The sequence below is a fragment of the Euprymna scolopes genome, chromosome 3 (genome assembly GCF_053919585.1).
Source record: "Euprymna scolopes isolate OS-2025 chromosome 3, ASM5391958v1, whole genome shotgun sequence".
NCBI classification, from domain to species: domain Eukaryota; kingdom Metazoa; phylum Mollusca; class Cephalopoda; order Sepiida; family Sepiolidae; genus Euprymna; species Euprymna scolopes.
In genome coordinates this window covers 71,448,845-71,471,585 of record NC_136484.1, presented here as the reverse complement: position 1 = coordinate 71,471,585, position 22,741 = coordinate 71,448,845, and the positions used below count along the sequence as shown (strand labels likewise).

Sequence of the window (22,741 nt, the reverse complement as noted above, 5' to 3'; positions counted from 1 at the left end):
TAATAATAATAAAAAAAAAAAATTACATTTGTTTTGGAGTTAATGTAGCGTGGCGTAAACAACGTTTATAAACAGTTGCATGAGTATTCATTGATTTAAAAAATGACGGTCTAAATCACCAATTCGTTGGGTCTAAATCTCTGTAAATTTTGACGATGTGACCCAGCGTCGTTTAACACCTAAAAAAATAAAAATTTACTGCCCCCCCCTCTAAATTCCACAATTTACACTTTTTTTTTTCATGTTTAATCGCCTTCACGTTATCGATTACAAACTTAACTTTCTAATAAAAAAAGGTAAATTTTTATGACGTAACCCACTTCTTTGGGCCTAATACGTTTAAACAGCCTTTATAAATAATATGAAAGAAGAAATTTTTTAAAAAAATATTTTAGCGTGGGGGATCACTTTTCTATATAATTTTAACGTAAAATGAGCACCCACTTTTTGGCCACCAAGTGTTCAACGAGACATGTTACCTAGCATTTCTTCAAATTTGGTGATCGAGGGGGGGGGGCAAAACATGACAAATACAATTTTTTTTTTTTTTTGTGGTGAGGAGGCGGGAATTACATTTGAAACCTAAAATAACGATAAATTTAATTTTCATGAGACCATTTTGTACTTTCACTTAACAATTTCATAAACAAAACAAACCCAAAAATATGACAAATTCAATTTGGGTGGGGGGGTCGTAGGAGGATTACATTAGAAACATAAAATGACGAAAAATTTCATTTGTTTTTGGAATTAATTTTTGGTAGATCTTCATTTTTTTTTTTTTTTTTTTTCTTAGGCGTTATGCCTACTTGGCTAATTTTTTTTTTTTTTTGTGATCGCAGGAGCATTCGCTGCTATTTTAATTGAAACAAAAGTTGTAACGATTTATTTTTAACGATTTATTTTTAATTATTTATTTGGGGGGGGGGCGTTCTTTCCAGTGCTCAATATCCGGATAATAGTTTCTTCTCTTTGTACCCCTTTTGCCGAAATATCTGGAGAGGGTATCACATACTTTTTTTTTTTTTTTTTTTTGCGGGGTGATTATATTTACATGTTCTTATGTTTTTTATTTTTGGAATTGTTGTTGGGGTTTCCACGTTGCCCATGATGAAAATGATTAGTATAGCAGGTGTGTTCCAAACGGAACTTCATGTCAACCCAGGCAACACCGGGTACCCATGCTAGTATATAATAAATATCAACATACACAAATAATCAACAATAATTCTATATTTAAGTACTGAGGATATTGCACAATCATCTTGACATCAGTTTTCATAAAAATCACCAAAGTTAAATAATGTTGAGCCTGGTCAGTACCAAATGGGCAATTACTTGAAAATACCATGTGCTGTATGTTGGAGGACATTGAAACCTCCTTGCACTGCAAAAATTTAATGTCATCACCCCTGACTGGGGTATACAAGCAAGTGGGAACAGCTTGTGAATTTCATATTCCCATGACACTTCCTCCTTTGAGGGAAGCCGGTTCAACCCACTTAGGGTGAGTGCTACTGCTTTTATTTAAGTATTAACAGCAACCAAAAACAATAAAACAAAACAAACAAAAAAACATATTGCCATAAATAAAAACATAGAAATATCATTGTTGAAGAGACATTAGTTCAAAGCAAAAAAATGTAAACAATTTAACTTATGTCAAGACTGATTTTGAACGATTTATTTTTGTCTGCATTATATTTTTGTAATGTTCAAATATGTCTGTAAAGCTATTGAATATATCTATATATAAAGTTGTTCCTGTCTGTGCACAAACTCTTTCTAGTTGCTTAACAACATCCATGTGGTCATGTGATGTAACAAAGTTGCTAAGCAATAATAAGTTCTAAATGATAGTCTTCTGGCAGTCGAAGGTTCAATCCTAATTATAGGCACAACTCAGAATAAAATAAAAATTACTTAAGAATTCTACCCAGTCATGGCTAATGTCATGAGAAGAATCTATCCTCATAGATTAAATAAAATATTAAATGTTCTTTTTCTTTCTCAATTTATGGTAAAAAAAAAAAAAGTGAATCTTTTCTTGGAAAAAAAACAATTTTTCTTGATAAAAAAAATTTTTTTCAAAAAAATAATTAAGTAAACAAACAATACAAAATGCAAGTTTTCTTGTGGAAAATAAATATATATATATTCAGTAAATTTACAGTAGGTTTTTATTTTTTATTGTTTCTATTTTTTTTATTCTGGTTTGTTTGTTTTGAAATTCGTCTGCGTCTGTTAATTTGTCTCGGCTTAATCCAGTGACTGCCGGTTGAGCCGGACCATAATTGACGGAAAATCTTGAGGATCTAAGTCAAATTCTGCAAGAGTACCAAAAAAATATAAATATAAAAAGGGTGATTCTTCGTTATTGTAGTGAAATACAACAGCCAAAAAGTTGATTTTTTTTTTTTTTTTTCTTTAGTATAAAAAGAATAACTATTTACATTTTTTGTCAATTTCGACAATAAGCAATGTTATCTACCTAGTTGTCATGTCACAATTATTTAAATCTTCCATGATTCAACGAAAAAATGATTTCGACTATATCTGTTTTGATATGTGACGTAAACACAAGGGAAATAGTTAAAATTTCTAATTTCTTCGAAAACTATTTTTTTTAATAACAATTAGGTTGGTGCAAAAATAATGTATTTTGACATGTATATATCTGATAAAAACAATATTATTTTTGCACCAACCTAACTTCTACCTTATTGATTTTCGTAAGTTTTGGATATTTTTATTATTGCGACATGGTAAATCAGTAGGTACTATTGGTTTCACTTGAAAATCAATATGTCGATTTCTGAATTTTGCTACAATAACGAAGAAGCACCAAAATGTTTATGAATATTTGCATTAATTATATTTGAAAGCAATATTTTTCTCCAAGAAAATGTGCAAAAATAAGAATATTTGAATAAAAAAATAAGTTTGCCAAACTATCTTTTTTTTTTTTTTTTTAAAAACTTATCCTACATTTTTACATCCTCTTTGTTTCTTCTGAATTATCATCAGTCTTCCACTTTGTTGGTCTATTCTTTAAACAATTTTCTTTTCAATTTTTCCATTGATTTATTTTTGATAATTGATTTCATACAAAAAGAAAATCGGCTAAATTTTTTAACTTACGAGATTTTCCAGTGCGTGCTCACGTGCATATCCATAGTAAAATTAGACTCTTATGTTTTCCCATCAACTTCAGAAAGAACGGGCAACAAACATGCATTGAATGATTTCAACGGATATACCATTTTAATTTAAGATATTGCTTGGCGTTCGCAATAACCATTAACAATGCTCAGGGGACAATGTTTACATTTGTGTGACTTACATCTACACCCTGATTGCTCCTCACATGGACAAGTATATGTTTCATGTTCTACAGTCAGCAAATTAATCTCTTCATCTGCACAGAAAAAAGGCACACCTCAAAATATTGTGTATCCACAAATATTGAGAGCATAAACATAAGAAACATACATTTTGTCATTTTTTTGCTTTTTGTGTTCCATTTAAACAAACTGAATGCAATACATGGCTGAGTACAGCTAGTATGTGTATATGTATATACATATATATTCCCCAAAACCTCTAGCCTTGATGGAAGCGAGACTAGAGACTAAAACTTGCTATGATTTCAAATGATCTGAAATAACAGCAAGGGGAGACTTGATTCCAAATATTTCTCATATGTTATATCTCCCCTCTTTTGGAAATAGGGTACGATTGTGAATATCTCCAGTCTCTAATAATCTTTATACACTGTGAAATTTATTTTATGTATGAAAATCATAGAGGAGAGATATAACATGAGAAATATTTGGAATCAAGTCTCCCCTTGCTGTTATTTCAGATCATTTGAAAACATAGCAAGTTTTAGTCTCTCCATCAAGGCCAAATGGGGAAATATCAGATATTCTAAAATTTATATGCAAAACTAGGAAAACGGATGACTATGATTGAAATATCGGTAAAGGTGCAATATCTTTCCACCCACAAAAAACTGCTTTAAAATTACCACTATTATAGGTTTTCAAGGGTGTTGAAAACGAAAACAGTTAAAATCCCAGAAAACGAGTAATTTCAATGACATGAATAAATTATAGTTTTAAAAAGTGGCGGATCACTTTTCTATATTAATTTAACATAAAATAAACACCCATTTTATAGTCAAGGTGGCAATAAAGTGGGTGCTTATTTTGTGTTAAATTAATATGGAAAAGTAACCCCCCACTTGTGTGCGACATTAAAGGCAAGTGTCACATAGCCCACTTTACAATTCAGGTCATTAGCTTTCCAACGAACTTTCATTTGTTAAATTTTGATCAATAGATTTCGAACTTATAAAATTGCCCCAAAAAGTTGTGTGTGTATGTATATATATATATATATATATATATATATATATATATATATATATATATATATATATATATATATGAATAAAAAAGAATGCGAAAAGTATAAAAGCTTATAACTTTTCTTTATTCGTTTTTAATTGGTGACGTGCAGGAATACAAAATAATAATATTATGAAAAAAAAATTAAAAAACTTTTTTCATATATATATATATATATATATTCAAGCAAACATTAAATGCAATGGAGGTACTTTGCTTTATGATTTTTTTTTTTTCTCTCTCGATATTTCGTATGATCTTTTTAATATAAAAATGGAAAATATTAATGAAGATTCCATAATTGTTATTGTCACGAGCGCTTTTGATTTAACTACAAATCATCTTCAGGTGTTGAGGAAGTAAAAATGAGAAGGAGCGAAAATAGAAATTAAAAATTGAAAAGTAAAATATACATTAAACCGCGTTAGGTGATGTTAAGTTAAAATATATAAAGTTGATGAGAAGTTAAGATATAGGTTGATTAAAAATTAGAGTATTAAAATCATATACAGATATTTATATCCGTAGTCAAATTGAATATTGAAATGCTCATATCTTTGGTTCTATGGGACGAAACTACATGAAATTGTGCAGGCTTGTTAAAATTTTATGACAATTGGTAAAAAAATAATCTATACTTTCAAATTGATAAAATATGCCTAAATTTGTATATATAATACCCTAGCAGGCTAGCTTTAGTTTTGCTGCTTCTGTTGTCTCCCCTGTGACCTTGTCAGGCCACTAATATATAATTGTTTATTTTATTTTAGTTTTTATTTTATTTCTTTTTGGAAGGAATCCTGTTGTCCCTATCTTTTAAAAATGCTAGTGATCGGTCTGATCCAACTAAATATCATCCTGTTAATCTTCTCAATTATTAGCAAAGTTTTTGAGAGGTTCGCTGACAGCAGGTTTATTGATTTTCGGGAATGTCTGGGCCTCTTTAATGATGTTCAGTATGGCTTTTGTAATTTTCGTTCAGCAGCTGATTTATTAAGCGTAGCAACTGAATGGATCTGTCGGTTTATGGATAAGGGTAGGTTTGCGCTTCACCTTACAAAGGCGTTCAATCGTGTGTGGCATCCTGGTCTTTTACATAAACTTCCAGGCTATGGTATTGATGGTAAAGTTCTTGACATTGTTAGGTCTTTTCTTTCTGATCGAAGCTTGCAAGTAACTTTTGATTGTGTATCTTCATTTTCTTTTCCTATCAATGCCGGTGTTCCTTCTAGATCCAACACTGTTTCTTCTCTATATAAATGAACTTCCAGAGAATATTATTCAGAAAATTAACATTTATACTGATGACACCACCTGCTAATCTCGTCTTTCTTGGATTCATATTTCATGAAATTGATCTAGAAGTTGATTTAGGTTCTATTTATAGATTGGAATAAGAAATGGCTCGTTTCATTTATTCCTGTTAAGACACAACTATTGTCCTTTAATTGCAGGTATATCCATTTTTTTTCTTAAGATTCTTATGGATGGCTTTGCTCTCAGTGAGAGATGGACTCTAAAACTTCTTGATCTTTCTTTCTCATCAAATCTTTCTTGGAATCCATATGTTAAATCCATTGCTCTTTTTACTTCTCATAAAATCGGTTCTCTCAATCGCTCTAAACACTTTCTCACACCCGAGAGTATTCTCTATCTCTACAAATCTACTATCAGACCATGTATGAAGTACTGTTGTCATATTTGGGATTGCAAATCTGTGTTCTATTTGAAGGTTCTTCATAAATTGCAGAAAAATAACTGTAATTTGATTGGTTCCACACTTTCTTCTTCACTTCAACCTTTCTCTCACAGACATGATGTTGCTAGTCTCAGTCTTTTCTACAGATACTATTATGGGATATGTTCCTCAGAATTGTATGATCCATTCCCTGCTTCTTTTGTTCCAGGTCGTTTGACTCTTTGGTCAAGAGGTCTCCATCAATTCACTGTTTTAATACCTCCTTGTATTACAGCTTTCTATTCCTCGGTTCAAAAACTTCATATGCAGACATTGCTTGAACATTTCTATTAGTCAAGCATTGATAATACTTGAAATATGAGTGTGTAGCTGCTGCCACTATCATCATTATCAACAATGATAACAGCTTTTAAGTTATAGAAACAACAGTACTTGTAAAAAAAAAATGTACAGAGAATCAGTTCTGTGAAGCTGAGCATAAATGATTTTTTTCATCTTGTCCAAAAAGGCAAGTGGTTGGTACACCAGCCCAAATGTAGCAACAGTACCCCGTACATGGGCGAATGATGGCTTTATAGAGATGTATGATAGAGGCAGATATTAGATTTCATTATCATCCTTCCCTCATCATCATCATCCACCACAATTCAATTACTGAATTTTCAAAGCATTTGCATAAATTTTATGTTTTGATCACTAAAGTAATTCACATAGAAACAAGTATATAGCAATTAAATCGTATATTCAATGGGTTATAAAGTTTTGTTACTAATATTACAAAGCATCATCAGTCATTTGATCGCGGAGCATAAGTGGACCTTCCTCTCTGACATGCTGTTCTAGACTTGCATTGGCAATGAAGAATGTGGTTGATTATTGTTGTAATCAGCAATTGACAGCAGCAGGCCCAGTCCTGTTTTGTATCGTATCAGCAGAACAGGATCTTTGGAAAGATATCATTATACCGCAACAACAGCGACATAAACTTCTTTTCACAGGCACATCTTTTTCTTTCTCTTGATTTTCTATCTTCTTGTCTTATGTACGTCGACATACACACACGCATTGCATAAATGTTTGTTGGTCTTAATGAAAGATTGTAAGGCATATTGTTTCTGCTTTTGTGTGAGCGGAAGGTGCTTATTTTTGTATGCACGCATGTTTCTTGAAGTAGGCCATGTTTGGCATAATACTTTATTTGTGAAGAGCAAAGTATTGATAGGATTTTTTTTCCCTACTGTATTTATTCTTGATGACTCTTGCAATCTTTTGCTCAATACAAAAGTTCAGTAAGTACTGAATATTAGTGTTGGGATGATTAATCTGGAATTGGAAAATGTGCCAGTTTTTGGTGTATCGGAATCTGAAATATTTATACCTAATTTCTGATTCCAAAAGTGATTCTTTTAATCATTAATTTCCATTGCTGGTACTACTGATAAAGATAAATATTTATTGATTTTTAAACTATCAGGAGTACTAAAATCCATAGACCTCCACCCCATTCTCTCTTACAAGTGTATTTTTAGGTTTGCAAAAATATATGCACATATTACATAGGTTTTTAGAGTTATCCGAACTTTAAAAACAAAACAAACAAAAAAACTCTATTTTCCCCATTCTCTATCTGTGCCTAAATCAAAACGTAGATTCCATGAACACAGCTTCTTTCTTAGAACAGCACGCCAGTGAAACTCTGTTCCATCTGCCTGTTTCCCACCTGACTACAACTTGGATGTCTTCAAGTCTAACGTAAACAAGTTCCTGATGGGCCGCCCCCTTAAGTAGACGCTTTATGAAATCTCAACACTAACGTACAACGTACTGTACATGCAATAACCCTTATCCCTGAGTGGCTTCCGGGCCTTGATAAGTGGTGACCTCCTTGTAAAAAAAAAAAAAAAAAAAAAAAAAAAAAAAAAAAAAAAAAGCGAAGTATTCTGCGATCGGAATCAGTAATTGTATCAGAATCCATAAAAATCTTTGAATCATCCCATCATTAATATATGCATGTAAACACATTTACGTATGTAAAAACACAATGTGTGGCTATGCATAGGAGTCCCTTAATCATGATGATGGCTATATATTATCAACCGACATCCAATATAGGTGACTGGAGAGTGGGTACCTCTGAATTTATTATTCCCTTGACACTTCCTGTTTTGAAGGAAGGCAGCTCAACCCACCTAGGGTGAATGCCATACAACAAATTAACAAACTCCGCTTACTGACCGAGAACAGAACAGCAGAAGTTTAATATCAGAACAGATACTACACTTTCAAAGATATGGTCTGTTTACAATTAAGTTTTAAGTATTGAATATGTTAGATAAAATTAAAGCAATGAGTTCAAATTTACTTCCATGAAAAATTTACTATGTGATATCATAAAGTAACCTTCATCTTTGATAAAAATGTATTTGTGATACTAAACAAATGTTAACCATTGTGTTTCTTTGTAATTGTTTCAATTTTTAAGTGTAACAATATGTGTCAACTTTGATACAATCTACTTGCTTTAATATTCATGGTTGAATTTCAGTCACTTCAAGAGATAGTTAAAAAATTTAAACACATTAAGCAATAGTTGGTCTTACAACATTCATTTACTGGAAGGGTGCCCATGAAGCGGGTATCTGAGTGTACAGCAAAGTCCCGCGCGGAGTGCGGGTATCTTTTCTAGTCTATATATAAGATTTTTTTCTTTTGCTGTTAGAAAAATCGATATGTTTAAAATTTAGACAATTCAAATTAGTTTCAATAAAAGTAAAATATTTTTACAGCATTTATTGACACCATTAAAATTTTGATAAGATTTTATCTCATGTCATTAGGGTCCCATTAACGATTCCAGTTGTTGCTTACTGGAAATTCAATTGAAAACAAAGGTTTATACTAAGATCAGTTCTTTGTTATTCTTCATGTAGCAGCTTGTACGCATCTAATAGAAACTTCCTTCTGTTTTATAGACAATAGATGCACTCTGAAAAGGGTCTGCACAATGACTCCTTTACTGTGAAGCTGATTTATATAATTTTTCAACTGCACTTTGTTTTTTGCCTGATTGCTGTACAAATAAACATGGACTACATGTCAGTGCACTACTCAGTCATGTATGTTTCGGAGTTTTAAGTTCTAGAATAATTTTATCCCGTCATCAGGCTTCGATCAAAGTATCAGTTTTGTGCTCAGAGAAGAATTTTTTCTAGATTGAAGCAATTTTTATTTTTGTTCACATTCCAGAGTGCCCCTTTCTGTAGAGTTGGATTTTCCTAACATTAAAAACCTTTGTGTCTGAGATATCTCTCATGGGGAGTGAAGAAGACAATTATCCGGCCCTCAAATTAACATCAATTTCTATTGTTTTTTTTTTAATTTTAATAATTTTCAACTTGGAGAATCAAGTGAAAAATTAACTTTACATGGATGTTTGGCATGAATGCAGACCTCCCGATATTTCATTGCTGATTAAAATGAAATATGTTTATATGAGTACCCTGGGTAATGTACTTTTAAAAAAAAATATATAAGATAATGAGATATATCTCCATTTTCGATCTATAAATACATAGAACATCTGGTATTCCATAATCGCTCTAGTATTGATAATCAGCTGCTGTAAACAAGACTGGCGATTTTTGTTTATTTGCATAAATACAATAAGCTGTCTGGCATGAATGGAAACCCCACAGGTTCAACTTGAAAAGTGTACATGTATTTTGACAATACCTCCCTCAATGCAAATGAATCTAGTTTACAGAAAAGCTAGCAAAAATGGAGATTTTTTTTGTTGATATAATAATATAATTATATTGTATAATATAATTAATATCAGGCTATGCTGAATTTGATTATATTTGTAAATCTTATACCAGGAATAAGTGTGGGTATGTGAAACACTTAAACAAATTATTTATATTTTTCGGACTACTGTTCTCACTTTAAGTGTTATTTTCACAATGTTTTGATCGATGTAACCTCCAACCTTCTTTAGGTGTTTCTTGTTGAATCTGCACAGAATTTCAAACAGAAACCCCTTATTTAATCTACAAGGGTAGCCTGCTTTTGTTCTATCAGCCATGGCTGAGGATTGAACCTTCAACCTTCAGAAGAGTGTAACTTAGAACTGAATTTTACTTGGTACTTTATCCATTACGCAACACAACGGGTTTCTGCTGAAGAAAGATTTCAAAGGTTTGATAACACACACCCGAAGAAGGTTGGAGGTTGCATCAACCGAAACATTGCAAAAATAACTCAGGATGAGAACAGTAGTCCAAAGAATTCAAATAATAATCAATCCTCATCTTAAAAATTCAGGAACGTGAGACAAAGAATTGTTAGATATTACATTGACAGGTTTCATTGAGTAGAGTGACAGTTTGATCTTTTCTATCGAGATACTCTAAGCTCAAATAGAGGTGCCATCCTCTATGTTAATATTTTTTTAAATGGACTGATAATGTTAAAACATTAAATCTTTTGGATTATTCTTATCTTGGCTACGTTTCAGCTGATGTAACCTTTGACCTTCTTCAAATGCATCTTTTTGAACTTGAGGGCCCATATATAAACATTTCTGAGTTTGAGAAAATGCATTTGAAGAAGGTCAGAAATTACATTAATAAAAATGATTGTGAAAATAAAAATCATGTTGAGCATAGTAGTCTGAATAATGCAAATTATTAATGCTTATTTAAAGGATGGGGGAAAAAAAATTTGTAACCTAATTTACTTTTATTTGAAGATTTTTGGAGTTGGAATTGGACAGTCTCAAAATTTATATTCAACACACACACACACACACACACACACAAAAAAGAAAAGTTTTATGTAAAATTAAAAATCATTTCAACACTTGTAATCTGTTTTTTATTTTTGTTCTCTAATTGTTTACCAAAATTAAAAACTGCAAATCAGATGCGTTTACATGTCTTTTTCATTGTAACGTTTTTGCTTTTTGTTTTGGTCGTCTTTAACTATACTCAGCACTTAACAGTATTTTAAGAATGCACTTTTGTTTTTATATATTTAGAGATTTTGCATAAAATTATGCATTTGATTTGCCAAAACATTTTTTTCTTTACTTATTTGTCTTCAGCAATTTCTTTAATGTGCATCTTTTATGCTATTTCTGGTTAATGCATGGAATTTGTCTATAGTTAAAAATAAGATCATTCAATCTGTAAAAATATGTATAATTTTTAAGTAAAATATCTGTTAAAAATAAAAAGATGTTTTTTTTTTCTTTTGAGATGACAAATTTTAAGTTGAAAACTATTTTATTTAATTGTGGATTGGGTAACTAACGGTTATTTTGAGTTCAACTTCGTTTGGAAATCCATCATGAAGAAACTGACATCCAAGCAGCGTTTGCAAATTGTGCAAATTTATTTTATTTACATTTGAATGAATAATTTCATGAAATGGATCTGCCAACTGGTCTCCTCGTTCATACGATTTAACCCTATTAGATTATTTTCTTTGGGTATATGTAAAGTTCTATATCTACACTGATAAACTAAACATAATAGACCACTTGGAAGGTAACATTCGATGCATTGTTACCAGAATTCAGTTTAATTTAATGTGCAGAGTTTGTGCAAATTGGACCTCTAAATTATGCCATATATATGTTAACTATATGCCAAAAATTAATCTTTGAAATAAATTGCATATTTGTACGATAAAATATTTTTCTATAATTTAAAATTCGCCATTTCTAAAAATACACTTTACCTAAAAGCAGATACATGTGATTGGGGATCATGTGTATTTGATATTCTCTAGATACTTCTTCTTTTGGAGGTAGGTTAATGTTGTAGCAAAACTCCAGAAAATTCGAATGTGTGTGTGTGTGTAATAAAATATATATATATATATAGTAGAAATGGTAATTAATAAAAACCTGAAGAAAGTGCTCAATACTGTTGTAGAGCAAATATGCGTTTTATTTTTTATTACCGTATTACTGTAAAAGTCTGAGGATGGTAAAAAAAACGGTCGCGTAGCTGAAACAATAATGTAACTAAACAGAAAAATCTGGTAATAAAAAATAAAACGTATATATATATATATATATATATATATATATATATATATATATATATATATATACTCGCAAAATAATTCCAGTTCATTAAAAAAAAATATATATTTACAATTGTTTCTGCCCATTTCCTTTGTATATATTTTTTAATGGGCGGGAATTATCATGTTAAATTAAGAACTCTTGTATTATACACTATTGAGCTACTATATAAACCTTTGTGTAAATGTAAAGAAATTTATATAAAAAATATTTTTAGAGGAAATAAGTTTTTCTTTACAAAAAAACTTTGTCCTCCTGGATATCAGTAACATAAAAAAAAAATGAATAATTTTATTAAAAATTATATAATTTCTGCAGGAAACGACAAAACAGCTGTCTATGGATGATTATATATATAATATATATAATGTCTGTCAGATAAATATGATAAAATGTAGTTTAGTTTTATGCCTGTGCAGAGTACCACTGGTGCTATGATTATCCTGAGACAAATGTAAGAGAAATACCTTGATAACAGGAACCTATTTTTTGCTTTCATTGATCTGGAGAAAGCTTTTAGCAGAATGTCAGAAGAGATTTATGGTGCGCTTTGGGGAAACTAGAAACAAACAAGATGTTTGTGAAAGATGTAACAATAACCCTTATCTCTGAGTGGCTTCCGGGCCTTGATAAGTGGTGGCCACCTTGTAAAAAAAAAAAAAATTAAAAAAAAAATAAAAATGTAACATACAGAAATGCTGAAAATCGTGTTAGAATTAACAGAACATTTAGTGCCAGCTTAATGTTAAAGTCGGAATATGAATAGGAATAAGGAGTTTTATAAAAAAAAAAACATGTCTACTTTTTGATAATACTTGAATGGTGAGCAAAAAAAGTAAGTTTTTTGTTTTCTCAAAATAAAATAACATGCAAATGTAATGTTTTAGTTTAAATTTGATTATGTATTAAAAATATTCTGAGAACAGGATATTTCTAACTAAAAATTGACCATTTTCAGCATTAATATTTCCAATTTTGTTCTGGAATGCCAATAAACAAAAGTTGTCAGTCTTATTTACAGCTACTGCAGCTTACTGATTTTAGAAGTATTATAGAATACCAGGTGCTGTATGTAGGAGAGCCTTTTCTGCTTATTTAGCTTTTATTTCTAGTTATCCTGAATTTCTCTTTGCTACTGTCAATGAAACTGTCAAATTTGCTAAAATGGAAACACTTTTGGGGATAGAGTAATTAAAAATTGATACTACAAAGAGATAAAACAGACAATTATAATTTTAATCAATAAAAACGGTCAACATATTAGTTTATCAGTACATATTTTTTCCAAATGTTCAATACTCCTCTAATTAAAGAGTTCTCTTGGTCATAGCAAAAAAAAAAAAAAAAAGGTATGCGTCAGTTTTTGTACCACTACCAGGATTATGGGCTTCATTTCTCTTTATTAGTTTCCAAATTTTATGATGAAATTTCTGATAGAGCATTGGTAACAAACTTTTAAAAAGAGCATCTTCTTCATAAAAAGTTACATAAGTCACCTGTTAGCGATAATATTTTATCACTGTACTTGCTGAAAACTGTTCAAATATATCATATAGATTACTAACTGGGTGCCTGGCGTTGCCCAATTGCTTAAATATATATTTTAATTTCTGCAAATTTCATATCTATTATTGAGACAATTCTCTATTGATTATTATATATCATATTGTATCCAATATAAAGTAGTGATTTCAAAAGTAAAAAATATATATATGACTTGGATGCTATCAGTTAGAATCGAAACCGAAACATATAGCCCTCCAGTCTTCTTTGTTACCATTTGAGCTATCATCAGATGGATGAGAAATAGTTAAAAATGAACCAACTTTAACATATGAATGTATATATCTGCACATTCATACAAATAACACGTTTAGTCAACTTACGTTTGCAAATTCCAATTTTTTTTTAATTTTGACTTCTTAGCAGCTATTTTTACTGACTAAAAATCCATAAAAAAACTGTCCACAAAACATGCAATGATTTGACCTGCCTTGCGTCACTCTGTGACCTTGTCTCGGAGGAGATGCACTTTGAAAAAAATGGAGACAGACAAACAGACATACATAGTGAGGTTTATAAATTCGGTTAATTATTGATCCATGTCAAAGTATATTCATTTTCAAACAAAATTATGGTATTTTGAGGACTTAAAATGTTTTGATTTCTAAAATATGACTATTTTAGTAACCCTCTCAGAATTTGTAGTGATTCAAAGCATCTTTATTGTTCATGGGTATTGCTATCTAGTAGATGTAGAACAGTTGAGATAGCAGGTTCAGTTCACAGGAAAACAGAAGAAATGATAAAAAAAGAACAATAATTAAAGACCAGGTCAGAAATAGATTAGTTTGGAAGTCAGTTTCTTCAAACTGTCCAACACATGCCAGTATATATGCTATGAGAGTAAAAAGCCGACCTTGGGGTTACTTTTGGCAGCTGCATGAACCTTTCCATCTAACACTTATTGTTGGCTAATTTTTGACTTTGAAATAGCATTATCTTTTTTAGCTCCTTACATCAAATGGCTTCATGTCTTGTCTGGAGGGATTACCATAGAAAAAATGGACATTAAATTTCATATGATGAATGTACACGTGCATTGCAACAGCAAATGGAATCTATTTTTCTTATTTAAATAAAAATTAATATTTGTTTTTTAATGTTAACCAAGAAAAAAATGTAAAAAAATTCTTTTTTCTTTCAAATTATCAATAATTAAGAATTGTGAGGTGTCAAGAAAATGGAGCATTGTTTCCAGCAATTATGAAGACTAGTCAGCAAAGAAAAGCCATTGGTTTTATATCAGCTCAGATACGTGCCTGAAATTCTTACATGATATTTTACACTGGTTTACTTTGCTGATCATACACGCATATGTACTAAATATCTATTGTAATATTACATTGTGCCATCAAGGATAATTTAGCATAAACATTTCTTTGCTAGTTACCACAGATCCATAGATTTGCCTGACTATGAAAGTGAAGTTGTATTTCTAGTTGATTTGGTTACTGGGAACAAAGTTATGGATACTTTCTTAAAAGTTATTTCTATGATGATTTAACGATTAAATGATCGTGGTTGTTAGGTTGCATGTGAACTAAAGTATTTATAGTAAAGCAAAGATTTTCCAATTATCGGTCTTTAATAATGGAGATTTGGTATCTGTCTGAGTCCAATACTATTGAACTTTTAATATTTAATTCAATTTACTGTACTATTTCAAGCTAATGTACTATCATTCAATATTCAATTTATGTGGGTGGGAGGGTTGTAATCACTATTTGGTTGTCATAAGAAATATTCTCTCTCCTTGAGTGGGGGGGTGGCTAGTGTAACATATTTGTTTTTCATGATACCATCGTCCCAAGTATTGCCTCTCTTTTTTTTGGGGGGGGGGTAATCTAGTATCATGTTTCTGATTTTTTTGAGATGAGGATTGATAATTTGGATTATTTAGACCACTGTTCTCATCTTAAGTGTTATTTTCACATTTCTGCTTATGTAACCTCTGACCTTTTTAGATTTATCTTGTCAAACTCGAGGAATATTTGTGTCTAACTCAGGAATCTGTAAGATGAGAATAGTCTAAATAATTCAAATTATATAGTCTAGTATCTATTCTGTTATTATGAGACTATCCCCTTAAGCATTACCTTCTCCTTTGAGCTTAGTCATAATAAGGGAGCATATATTTGCTAGTACTAAAAAATTAATGCAGTTGTGTAATTGACTCCTCGTCATCTATTGAATTGTTGATGTCAATTTCAAATCCTATCAGATCATAATGAAACCATTGTGTACAGTGCTCAGGTGCACTATAAAATGCATGTACAGGTATGTAGATGTATGGATGGTGGGGGGACATTAGGTGTAGTTTTGGCAACTTTCAGGAAACATGAGTTTTAAATTATGCAGTGTCTCTGAAGTTAACAATTGATGCAAGAAGTTTGTTGCATCTTTTTACAATTCTATGCATAAAATACTGTTTCTAAAATCATTGAGGTTGTGTTGTTTTCTAACTTTGTAAACATTTCCATGTATGTATCTTAGACACATTGAGGAAAAAAAGTGCTCTACATTGTGTTATTGAGAGGATGGTTAATAATTTTATGGGTGTTTACTAATTTTTTCAATGAGTTTAAGCTCCAGGAAGCAAACTGTTTAGAATGTGTCAGGTGTCTGATATAGAGTATTGATTGCTCATCTTTAAACGATTGCCATTTTGTGGACATGTATACTGTTGGGAAAGGTGTGAACCTGTAATTTCACCTTCAATTATTAGTAAAAATAGTAATTTGCGTTCATTTAATTATATACAATGAATCATTTCCACTGAGTATTGCTTCAGTATTAATCTAAAAAAAAGGGTTGATTTGCTTCTTAAACTGACAAACTGAACCAAATAAATTTTTTAACAAGGTTCACTTCTAAATGAAAATAGACAAATAAAATAAATCTATGAATAAATCAATTTTCAAGGTAGAACACGTTTTTTATTATTTTGGTACGATTTTGATATGAAGTCTATTAAATATACTTGGTAATCTGCCAAACTTAGAAGTGCTATTTTATCTCGAACATTTACCTGCGAACAGATAATGATAAAATGATTTCCTTTCTTGTTTCACCTATCAATAGTGTTGGGAACACATCCAATCGAGTAACATTCGTGAAACAAATATTAATAGCATTTTATAATTTTTTTTTTTTTTTTTTAAGTAATCAATTTCTGATAGTTTTATTCTCGTTCACTGAATATCTAGTTATTCATTACAAGATTGATGAATGCTACCAGGTGGTGTTCAATCCATAGAAATGCATTGGGATGAGTTATGCAGCATTGAATCCTCCTAATCATCTCACATATCTGATCTGAATATCTGTAAGGTATGTTTGATACATTGTATCGAAAGGCCCTTTCAGTGGATTTATCTGGGTTCTGTGTCGTCCTTGTTGCTGGCTGCTATCTTTTTGATTTCATCTTTATTAGCTGGAATTTTACTTTGTATGAATTATGAATGCATATGTAAAATATTAATTTATCTAATATATGAAGTAAAGTCAATCACTTTATTGTTTCTTTGTCATCAATAGCTTTTTTCTTATTTCTTCCTACAAAATCAATATTTGATTCCGATTTGCCAGTTTTTTTTTTTTACTAGATCCTTGAAGCATGTTAAGAACAATTAATTGATTTAATTCTTTCCATAAAATACTTTATATGTAATAAAAGCTATTTCCATCATTGAAATAAGGGAGAAACCATTTTTATACTATATATTGTATCTCACTTTTTAGATGTACAAAATTATGAATAAAAATAATTTTTTTTTTTTTACTGAACAATCAAATATCTAGTCTTATGAGAAACTAAATTAATGACCTTATAAATATACCTCTCATAGACCAGGTTAATAAAGTAGAAAAGGATGGGGGGGGGGGGGAGGAAACCTCGAAGTGTTGGTAAAGTCAAGATCAATACAAAAAGAAAGCAGATAGGGTGTAAGAAGAGATATAAAAAAAAACATAGCAACCAAGTTGAACTCTATCTTTCAGCTTGAAATATATGTACATCGTCCTTTCTGACCCAAGATGCACAGTTCGATATCAGAATACCCAGCTACAATAAAGAAACTCGGAAACCTGAATGATCTAGCTTTATAGACATCTGCTCCTAGAGCATTTATTGATTAAGCATATGCACATGAGTCTTTTTACTGTGATTTAAAAAAATTTAACTGTTATAAAACTATGAGCAATTTCGGTATGGTAAATTTTTAATCTCTATAAAAACAGTAGGTAATGTTTAAAGATTACGTTCAGAAGAACACGGAGAACATTTTTATAAAGGCATTAAAAATGGTGTTATGTTTTTGTTGAGAAATCATTTGGAGTGGAAATTAGTTTCATTATAGATGAACACGACATTGGGTCAAATTCTTTCTTAATAAATATAACAAAAACAACATAAAACCGTTTGTGGTTAAAGAATTTTTTTTATTGCGTTCTTTTCTGACCGCAAGCATTAAACATTACCAAATATTGGATGTAAATAGCTTCTAAAACTTATAATCTTTTAATACATGGAGAGTTGCTAAAAAAAAAAAAAATTAAGCCAGAAAAATAACTATTTGACAATTTAAATGCTTTTGAATTCCTTTCAAATTTAAAAAAATCTGTTTTCGTTTATGCTATTCCATTTTTAAAAAAATTTAATAAATATTTGATTACTAGTAAATAGATAAAAAAAAAAAATGAAAATTCGATGTGTAAGTTACATGGTGGCGAGAAAAATACAGACAACTGTCAAGTTGTTTTATAATTTTATTAATATAGAAATTATTATTTTATATAGCGGTGATATAGGTAGTTAGTAATGATTATACTTATATATTTATTTTATTAACCCATCTGCACGTTTTTTTTTGTTTTTGTTTTAATATTTTTATGCTGAGATTGTTTTGATCAACATTTATATGTGAACAGTATATATATATATATATATATATATATATATATATATATATATTTGAAAATAAATCAAATCGTTTAGATACAAGAGAATATTGCGAGGTAAGAAAAGTGTGGGTGGTTGTTAGCAACATAAAGTCTCTAAAAGTGTCCCTTGCGGTCACAGTTCACTTGGTGTTTGTACTTGATGTAAGCCTTTTTATTGATTAGTACTTGTGGAATTCCTTCACATCTGAGATCTTAGTGCCACTGTTATAAAACATGTTTTTGTGCCTAGTGTGATTAATTCATTGTCAATAAATTTCTTTCTTTTTTTTCTCCTTCTTTCTTCCAAAAACAAGACCCAATTTCTTTGTTTCTTGACACTTGTTATTTAAGAGTAACATATTTATTATTCTGAATTTGTTTAACTTGAAGGCTAGGAAAAAAGGTGTTGGTTAAGACTACAATAAAAAGAAGCTATATCTCTAATTTATCTTTATATAAAGTTAGATATGTGTACGTATTTCTGTTTCAATCTGCAAAATAATCTCTTAAACTAATGAATAAACCATTATAAATTTTGGAATATATATTCTAGGGAACATGGTGAGTAACATGGTCATATTATTTCTTTTGTAAATTTTAAGATTTAGGGATGTGTGTATATATTATATATATACACACATCCCTAAATCTATATATATATATATATATATATATATATATATATATATATATATATATATATATATATATATATATATATATATATATATATATTATAAAGTTTTGTATATTTATATATTTCTACATATAGGATACATTTTTTAAACTAATTCATTTCAAATTAATAATTACAAATGAAATTTCCTTTTTATTTTATTTCTTTCACATATGAAAAATGGAATTTTAATGCTAGCATTGACAAAACAAACATGATATAGCTTTGCTTTCTTTCTGTTTCATTTGTCATCATGGAATATCTACAATATATATATATATATATTTTTTTTTTTTACAGTGATTTCACCCCAAACAAGCCACTGTGACATAAAGGGCTACTATTTGAGGTCAAATTTATAGGGATACTATGTAGGAAGTTGAGTAGCGAGATGTTTGTTCACATTACACTTTAACTTCGGCATGTCGGTACAGTCAAGGAAGCAGGGACCTTGGAAGGAATTCTAAAGTCTAGCAGTTTGAGGGAAGAAACTAATTGAGTAGAAAGCTTTTCAGCATCTTGGGATCTCTGCAGTGTAGGGATGGGATTTTGCTGCTTTTCCGGTTAGTCGAGGGGATTACATAAATGGGGTACAAGTGCTTGTAGTTTGTCAGAGCACATTTCCATTAAAATACTTGTAAAATAGGTGCAGGTGCAGGGATGCAACATTTCGGTGATGAGACAAAGGTTGGAGTTTGCTTGATAGTGTGGGACCTATTAGGATGGCAATTCATTTTTGAACATTGTCTAAGAACAAGAGATTTATAGCAGATATGCCAGTCCATATGTAGAAACAATAGTTGACGCATGAACGAATGGTGGCCTTGTAGAGGTACAGGATACTCTCAGGTGCGAATAATTTTCTAGGATGGTAGAAAAAGCTCACCTTCTTTGCAACAACCTTGGCAATGTCCTCCATATATTTGTTTCAATTCCTGTTGCCTGTGAATATTAAGCCAAGAAGTTTGAACAATGAGCTCTTGGGTAGGATGTTATTAACCATGGCTATCGGTAGTTGAGGTTTCTTGTAATTACTAAAGGAAACATTGAATGTTTCCATCCATTTCCATCCCAATCCACTGGTTTTCTAGGGTTTTAGTCATTTCCTTAGATATGTGTTCATTCGTTTTCCCCTTGTGTGTGTTATAGAACGATGTGTTATCAGCAAATATACCCATCTCGGAGACAATTTTATCATGTTATTTATGAATATTAGGAATGCCCAAGAATCAACCCTAGTGGCATACCTTCATTTATGTCATGTTTTGACATACAAATATCAAGGATAACCTGTGTTTTTCTCTTATCTAAGAAGGATTTGATTATATTAAGTATTCGTCCAGTAATACCATATGATTTCATTTTCATAAGACCATTGTGCCAAACCTTATCAGAAGCCATAGATATATCTAGGGTTACTGCCTTATCCAGTGTGTAATATATACGTTCAGAGATTAGTTAGAATATCTGCAGTAAAACGGGCTTGCCTAAATCCATACTGTTGCTTAGAAAGAAGTTTAGTATCTAGGAGGTGGTAAATTAATGCTTGATTAAGGACTCAAAGATTTTGGTGAAGAGAGGGAGGAGGATAATAATGGGCCATAATTGGGAGGGTCAGTGTTTTTTTGCTAGAATTTTTGAAAACTGGTACCACAGAAGCAATTTTCTAGCAGTCATGAAAAGCAAGATTTGTTAAGATATTTGTTGAAGAGTTTGGAGAGAACTGAAGCAACCTCACGAGAGCATTTTTTTATGGTACAGCAGGGATGAGATCAGGGAAACAAACCTGTAATGAATATCTGTCCAGTTTTGGAGCTATGATGAAAATGTAAAATTTACTTTTTGCTTTGGTATACTTTGAAAACTTTTTGCAAGCAAAAAGTAAATTTAACATTTTCATCACATTAGAGAAGGAAAATTCTTTTAGATTGAGGAAATTTTTACTTTTGTTCCAATCTGAAGTACTTGCTTTTTTTTTTTTGTGGGAGGTTAGTTTGATTTTCTTCACAATTAAACTGGCCTTGTGTCAAATCCAGAACTTGTAGGTGGGCAGTAAATAAAGACCTACAATAACTAATAATTAGTAAATATTATAAAACTCTGCCACTTTTTTCTTATATCATATTTTATCTAATTCTTTTTACTTTACCTGAGTATATTTCCAACACTCTGTTAAGGAAATGCTTCACCAATCATATATACGAAAAGTGTTAAGCGACCCAGACTTGATTTGTACTGCTCCATTGCCTTTCTATAAACATTCATGAGAGGATTAATGACTTAAGTCATATTAAAGAATATAAAAAGATTGTGATGTGCCAATTGTTACTCAGTAAGGACAAAAGAGCAAAATATGGTACGAGATTGAGCTTTGTGAGGTCTCTTGTGCCCTTCCACAGTGAGGGGAGTACAATTACACTAGCTTTTTAAGTGGAGGGTGGGAGTGCATGATTGATACAATGAATACCATTATAGACAATGAAATCTGCTATGTTGAGTTCGAATTCTAGTAAATCTGTCTTGCACTAATACCATTGGGAAATTAATCATAATCTCCTCACAATTTGTTGTAGCTTAAACAGCAACTTGTCTCCGATTAATTCTCTACTACGAATCATTTAACATTTGTCTTTTAGTTATGAGAAAAGTGTAGAAGAGGTTCTCATACTCTACTTTTTCTTTCCTCTCCTTTCTCAGTGAAGGAGAAATCCTTTTAGATTGGTGCAATTTATATTTTTGACCCAATCCTTAGTGTTCTTTTCGAGAGAAGTGTTAGCTTGCTGTATCAAGTCTGGTTAAGATGATATGAATTTCTAAAAACTTTATATCGCATTGTATATTTAGATGTTGTATTTTGACTTTTATTTTTGAACGTTGTATCATTTTTGGTTTCCATGATTTTCAAGTTATAAATAAAATAAAGTAAAATTAATTTCTGGGGTAGCTGACTGGATTCTTGTTGCATGAAAATTTTTGATTTTATTTAGCATTCATTTTCATTGAGTTGAAACTTTTATACACATATGTAGTCAGAAATGCTTAAATGTGTATGTGTGTACATAGTAATTTTTCAGAATTTAGGGAACGCAAAACGAGATGGGTGTTTCCTCTCATTTGCAAATTAATAGAATTCCTATTCCATATTGTAAACAATTTGAGACAAATTTGACACTTTGTGAAAAGTAAAAAGCGTTTTATGTTGGTTAATAATTGATGCATTTTAAAAATGCATCTCTTTGAGGATCTTTTGCTCAATGCAGCTCATTTGAAGGAGCCAGCCTAAGTTTTCACCACTGCCTGTATGCGGTACCTAAAACTGAAGTGTGTGATCATTATTGTGTCCTTTGAGAAACGGG

General features: G+C 30.7%; 1 protein-coding gene across 2 annotated transcripts in view; it reads left to right on the top strand.

Annotated features, from left to right (window-relative positions):
• The window catches only part of LOC145256147 (spindle assembly abnormal protein 6 homolog), a 205,561-nt gene that overhangs the window by 118,252 nt on the left and 64,568 nt on the right, over nucleotides 1-22,741 (top strand). The gene's annotated exons all lie outside the window — the stretch shown is intronic.